This window comes from Macrobrachium nipponense, chromosome 13 (assembly GCF_015104395.2).
Source record: "Macrobrachium nipponense isolate FS-2020 chromosome 13, ASM1510439v2, whole genome shotgun sequence".
Classification (NCBI taxonomy): Eukaryota; Metazoa; Arthropoda; class Malacostraca; order Decapoda; family Palaemonidae; genus Macrobrachium; species Macrobrachium nipponense.
In genome coordinates, this window is record NC_087206.1 from 63,925,581 (window position 1) to 63,933,080 (window position 7,500).

Sequence of the window (7,500 nt, forward strand, 5' to 3'; positions counted from 1 at the left end):
ACAAAGTTTTCATCCACGATCCAACAGTTGGTAAGGGAACCGGCTTACTATTAGAAAAATGTATATCTATCTGTCTATCTATCTATGTATATAATGTAAATAAATTCTTCTGTTAAACCAGGATATATATATATATACATAATGCTTGTGTATATACACATATATAATATATAATATAATGTTGGGAAAATGTATCTATCTGTCTATCTATATGTATATAATGTAAATAAATTCTGCTAAAACAGGATACATAAATAGTATGTATGTATGTATATACGTATGTATATATGACTGTGTGTTGTGTGTATGTATGTTTATACCAACAAACTTTCCCCAACGGTTTATCAAGTAAAGAGAATTAAGTAATTGCGAGAGAGAGAGAGAGAGAGAGAGAGAGAGAGAGAGAGAGAGAGAGAGAAATTCCTAAGTCTTCAGTGCTAAAGAGTTCTCTAAGAAGTCTTTATTCTGAGTATAACAGAGAAATTCCATCATAAAATCAACAAACATTTCATTTTCGGCTCCATACATTGACAGGCAGGTAAATGGAGGAAGCAGAGGGTTATATAATGTAATGCCACTATGTAATGTAATGTAAAATGCCACACAAGGCAAATGAAAATAAAAATAGCCATCACGCGGAGATAAATACTAAACAGTATAAAACCAGAATTCCACCCTCGAGGACTTCCAGGCAAGCACTGGCTTCAAGCATGAAGACAGCAAGCACTTTATGAATCACGCCGCCCAATAACGATCACATCTGAGACTGAGATGGGTGTGTGTGTGGTGGGGGGGGGGCGCTCTGATTGTAGATTATCTGGCGTTACAGCTTCCAAGGTCACTGACGCCCGCGAGAGAGGAAACAAGTCAGATTAAAACTTCAATTCTCAAATCGCCTGCTGATATGGATGCTAGTATATAACAAAACTTTCGAACTTTCTGTTCACATTATGTAACAACTAAGTTATTTTCAACAAAGAAGCAGACTCCTCATCGGAAATTTTTTTTTTTTACGTAATATCTTAATTTTTTACCCTATAAATTCACGAACCAAATAATTGCGTATTTAATAAGCACAGCTCTACCATACAAAGTCAACTGCATTTGCGAGGAATTTAATATCACAGAAGATTACAAAATACAACGCCCATTTGCGCAAATAAAAACGAATACATGAAATATCTGCACACACACACACTATATATATGTATATATACATATATATATACCTAAATAAGCGTATAATTTTTCTCTTCCTAATATAATATATATATATATATATATATATAGTATATACGTATTTAATCTCTCCTAAATATATTATAATTAAATATATTTATAGTTTAATTTTTTATAATTATTATTTATTATTAATATAAATCTATATATATATATGCCTAAATAAGCATATATATATCTATATATATATAGGCCCACCAACCAGCAATCTATTCAAATACGCCTGTTCAATTGAGCAACAATCACCACCATTCTCGAGAGAAGTCTCTTTTATTCAAAACCATTTAAAGGCAAAACAATGGGAACCCTTTATACCATGCCATCTTGCATCATCATCATCATCAGAGAGAGAGAGAGAGAGAGAGATCACCATTAAAGGTGATCTAACATCCAATGTTTCTCTGATATCAGCATCAAGCAATTTTTGCCTTAAATAGTCGAAATATTTCGCAATCATGCAACAAATAGATAGATGTTATGGGGAGCATTCAGTGCGACGTTAAAGCCAGCAGGCATTAGGTAATGCTTATACCTCAGAATCCATTTTTATTCATTTCTTTACAAATTGTTTTTTTTTTTTCTGAAATTATTTTTAAAAGAATAAAGGGGGGGGGGGGCGGTTTGTTTAAAATGCCTCAACGACTCGTATGTTGGCTTTACTTACATACTCCTCCAAAAAATCATATCATATACGGAAATCTCGGATTTTTGTTACCACCCAAAAATATATTTAAATTTTTTTCCTTTTATGTAGTAATACTGTTAATGAAATACAAAATACTGTCTAGTAATCATAACACAAATGTACAGAGGAATACAAATTGTGATAAGGTAATCTCAAATATATATATATATATATATATATAATATATATATATATAATATATATATATATATATATATATATATATATAGTATATATATATATATATATATATATATATATACACGCCCAGCTACAAACCAAGCCTACAATACTAAAAACCATATACAATATTAGTGAAGTTCAATACAAGCAAAACCAGAGGACAAGGGAAAAAGATGAATACGTGTAGACAGTAACCACAAATGTAACAAACGTGACCTACTAAAAGTTGAGGGAAAAAAAAAACCATAATTTGACGTACTAAAATAGCAGTAAACAATGCGACAGCAAAATAATGTAATCTTCTGGTAATATTTAAACCAATGCCCAAACAATTAAAACACAAAGCAGCGTCGTTGCAGGTGGCTTAAAAAAGCAAGAGAGAAAGGGAAAGACAATTGATACTAATAAAAGCATCCTTGGGAACAATAATGGCGAATAGGCAAGTTACTGAATCGTCAGAATAAAAATTAATTTTCAATTCACCAATAAAATGCTACTATACATTTCATAATAATAATAATAATAAATAATAATAATAATAGATGTGGATCGGCTAATGACTTACATACAAGCAGACGCAGACAAGTCGTTGGCTAAAACGAACGAACACACACACACAAGCAGCCAAAGGCACGCAAACAATCTCCCACATACAAACACACACACCTTAACGTAGCAGCGAGATCGCGATGGCTACACACTGTGCTACATTCCCGCCTGTTAACCACCAACCAAGCACTGCTATGCTTCCCGCGGACACACACACTAGACACATATTCCCCTCTCTCTCTCTCTCTCTCTCTCTCTCCCCTCTCTCTTATTCTCTCTCTCTCTCTCTAGCAATCTTAGTGTCGGGGAGATACCCACAAACACACAAACGAACTCGTCACTCGGCCAGAATTTTTTTTTCTTTTTCTTTTTTTGAACTCGAGCAAGACGAACCCAGCAGCAGTGTAGGCCTGGGTCAACAAAATACCCTGACAGACAGTCAGAAGAGAAGGCGTTTGGTTGGTTAGATCGGTTCGTTGTGTGTGTGTGTGTGTTGCGTATAGAGACACATGTAGTAGTATATGGGTGAAACAGTACGAAGAGAGAAAGGTACTTGGCTGCTACCTCCAAGAAGAAGAAGAGGAGAGGGATTAAGTAGGCGAGGAGGAGGAGGAGGAGGTGGGGTGTGCGTGTGTGTATGTGGTTCTGTACAGCGATGAAAGATAGATCCAATGATGTATTTTATTCATGCTGAACACAGTACATAGTAGGTATTATTATCGTCTCTCTCTCTCTCTCTCTCTCTCTCTCTCTCCTCTTCTCTTTCTCTTCCTCTCTCTCTCTCTCTCTGCAAGCACACCTCCATGTCATGCACCTCACAATTTTCACTATTTAACGAAATAGAAAAACGAAGAGCAATCACACATACACTGCAAACGGAGGCAGGCAATCACACACGGCACTTTCAAAGCACAAGAAAACGAAGAAATAATCAAATAAAAATGAAAAAAAGCACGAATGTTTTCGAAGAAGGTGACTTGCACTCTATACTCTATACTATGGCATACTTCTTCGGTCTACGTCTTCCTCATCTAACAAACTCACACAGCTCTGCTTTATGGTCAAGTTTTCTTCTCGTGCAAACATGGAGGGAAAATGCTCTCTCACTTCCTGGCACGTCCCTCCGCCTCCTCTTCGACCTCTAATTTCGCACGACACATCACACCATTAGGGCCATCTTCCGCCGTTACTATTGCACTTTTTTTTCCCACCCGAGGTAACGACAACAAGGAGTTAAGTGTCACAAGCCCCCGCGAGACTGACGTACACCCTCACTCTTCAGGTGGAGAAGTGATACTGGCGGTGTGTGCGCGTGTCGGGCGGTCGTCGGCACTACACGGCATGCCAGCGATGCCAAACGCCCTCAAGATTTCAAATCAATTTCACTTTTCAAAGCATGATTCGAGCCCCAGTCGGAGGCATCCTCGCATACAAGGCCTCCACACCGACCGAGGGACACGGCGCACTGGTGCCACACGCCCAAATCGCCGGCCTAAGGCCGCCGGAAAACTATAAATTCGCCTTCCGACATGCGAGTTGCGCGCCGACGTGCACATCAATCGTCACTTGTAGACTTATTTTTCCTTATATCTTTATCACTGAACCCCTCAAATACTACATCACAACCCCCACCTGAGCGTAATTCCGCCCCCTTCGGAGTCGAATCTCGGTCGAAGTGTCGCCCCGCACCGGATGGCCGGGAAAAAAAGGGGGAGGAGAAACGACGAGAAATAAAAAATAAAAACAAAAGGGAGACACGGGGTGTAAGGAAGATGGTCTATCACCTCCCCATAGAATGACGTACAGTAGGTAGTGTAGCGCGGGGTTCGGATTGGGTACAGTTTTAGGCTTAATAACAAAGCGCAAATGCTACAACTATAGGAACGTGGGGGATGGTCCGAGTAGGCCTATGCGGTGTTACTGGGATCGGGCCACCCTCTCGACAACCTTGTTACTAAGATGACAACGTTTGTGGAGAGGCCGCATTGACCCTCCTACTCCTCCTTCTTCTTCCCCCTCCCACGTCCCTACCGGGTGAGGTCAGCGAGGAAGGCCGTAGACATCCCCCCCGAAAATGCTATTAATCGTGCCAGCCAGGCCGCTCTCTCGGGGAGCCGGAAGCGTAGGGGTAGACGACGGAGGGGTTGTTCTGGGTACATTTTCAGGCCTACCGTTGACCGCTTAGTGGAGGAGGAGGGGGAGGAGGAGGAGGAGGTGGAGGAAAAAAACAAATTGGCTCTACGCTATTAATCTTATTTCTCCTTCTCTCTTTTTTATCCCATACGATGCCGCGGCTACGTGGGTGGGTGTCTGGTTTATAGCAGGTGGGCGGGGTAGCGTTAGAGGGAGGGGGTTTTGAGACTATATGGGACAGAAGACTTGAATAGCACTTGATTAGAGCCGAGTCTTTCTTTTACGGATATGTAACCGCCTGTCTGTCTAGCGGTTTCTTCAAGCAAATTGTGCGCACGTACTGTGAGTATATTGATTTTACTTGTAGCCTACAATACGTCCAACCCTCTGGGGGAAGGAGTGGGGGAGGGGGGGGGGGGTAGAAGAGTTGGTAGCGCTGCACGTTGCTATAAATTATGAATAGCAAATAACTCATAGTGTTTTCTTTATCTTTGTTATTCTATCAACAATAGAAGTTCTGCTACGAACGGAATATTTTAAACGCCAAAAGTGAATTAGTATTTATGCTTTTTACCTTTACAAGTTATACATTAACTGGCCAGAGCATTTTTAAATAATTAAAAAGCTAACGCAGACAATAAGTTTCAGAAAATAAAATTCACAAGAATTTACTCTTCTGATCTGTGTTTAGTTAATCCAACAAATCAGATAGCCAGTACATTACGTATACTGGTAGGTACGTAATAGTAATTAAGTAGCAGTTGCTGTAGTAGCAAACTACTAGAAACTAAGAGCTAGTAATAGAGGAAATATAATAAAGTTATTGAAAATATCCCCATCGCACAGTTCATTTACAAAGCTAACGAGATCTAGTGATTAAAACACTATCTACTAAACCAGACATCAACAGACAAACAGACTACAAACTACCAGCCATAGAGATCAAGCTAAACGGTCGCTTACTGGCCATAACCCCACAATTAAAAAAATAAATAAATAAATAAAGCCCATACCATCTCGAGCAGAAACAAAAGCGAAAAGTACAAAAACGTCTTGCGCCTGGCAATCATATCGCCACCAAGCAACCAAGTTTCACACGGTGTCCGAAGTAGCACAAAACGGATCTCTGTTGCGTAGCGCGTGGAACACGCTCTGTAGGGGGAACTCGTCCTGTAAGATGATGATGTCACTGGGCGAATAGACCCATGTGCACGTATAAATACCTACGATGGACCGATTTTTCCCTAACAGCGGGATCATGCGGTGCACGGTAGGCATTACTTAGCGTTCTTCGCAGCAACCAGTTTCGTTCCTTTTACGGTACCTCCTTTCATATTCTGTCTTCCACCTTGCTTTCTACCATCTAACGATTGATTCTTAGTGCAACTACTATGTGGTTTTCCTCCTGTTACACCTTTCAAACCAAACCTTTTAACTGTCAATTTCCGACATAATGTCCGGGGTCCGATCCTAGACAGCATGCGGCTAATAGAGCATACTTATCTCAGTTAACCTGAGAACGGAAAAATACGTATATATACATTTTCATATATATATTATATATATATATATATATATATATATATATATATATATTATATATTACATATAATATACAGATATGTCTGTGTGTGAGGGAACCTTTTTTTCATTTTAGATAGAAATGAAACCACCAAAATAAAAAATAAATAAAAACTGCTAGGCCATGTCTTATCCCAATGGATGTTTAAAAGGAGCCTATCGGTTGGAAATCTGCTCACACATCCAGAGCAACATTGTATGTGTATGTGTGTGTATATTATATATATATATATATATATATATATATATATATATATATATGTATATATGTATGTGTGTGGGGGGTCAATAATCTTCGGTAGCCAGCTACGTAAGTCCTCCATCTCGCAATTACAGTCTACTACAATAAGTAGACGCACTGAAAGCTCACTGCTCCACTTCTTGTTGATTTCACAGTTTAACGGTGAAATGAAACGACGCAATCAAGATGGACGATTTCCCCGGTGGAGATCGAATCATAGGACATTTTTCCCGAAGCACCAGGGCAAGAACTTTCACCATAATCACCAAGTGTGTGCACCGCGTGTCCCACTTGATCCGGTCCTGGTGGTCTTAGTACTAATCAATCGGCAACAGCTTTCGTCAGTGTGTTTGCTGAGACGGCGAGCCGTATAGCTTACATAAGTCGATATTTCAATTTCTATCGTGATGATAAAAGTATATTATGTTTTCTCTGTGGCTGTGAAACTGGTCTCACTTGACGAAGACCGTGGATCGATCCCAGGGAAAGGGAACTAGCTCAGAACTGCTCCCAAGAAACATAAATTGTGCTGTGGTAGCAACCTCATCGGCAGAAAGGGAATAATATTAATGATAATATTCAAAGTGCATACGAATGCCATTTTTACCTGTGTTTACACCTGCCGTCGTCAAACTCAGGTCCAACCTCTCTTACCACTGGCCCTTACCATACAAAATCAACGTGTAAAGTAACGGTGCATTAGTCTCATTTCACAGTACGTCTCTAAGACCGTACGTTACATTACTGTCATTTTGGGTGGATTTTTACAAAAATCAATAACACTACAATAATAATAATAATAATAATAACAACAGCATTGACAACAATAACACGTAATTAAACAATTGCCTAAGGTAACTTCCACGTAAGAGAGCGTTCAATACCACCT

General features: G+C 39.3%; 1 protein-coding gene across 7 annotated transcripts in view; it reads right to left on the reverse strand.

Annotated features, from left to right (window-relative positions):
* LOC135225854 (uncharacterized) overlaps positions 1-4,385 on the reverse strand; it is a 151,331-nt gene extending 146,946 nt beyond the window's left edge. For 3 of the 7 annotated variants that reach the window (XM_064265402.1, XM_064265403.1, XM_064265401.1), the window contains exon 1: positions 3,701-3,961. The gene's annotated coding sequence lies outside the window, so the exon portion shown is untranslated. Of the gene's footprint in view, positions 1-3,663 lie in introns of all 7 variants that reach the window. The other 4 variants (XM_064265398.1, XM_064265396.1, XM_064265397.1 and 1 more) reach the window with 4 other exon arrangements.
* Between the last annotated feature and the right edge of the window lie 3,115 nt (positions 4,386-7,500).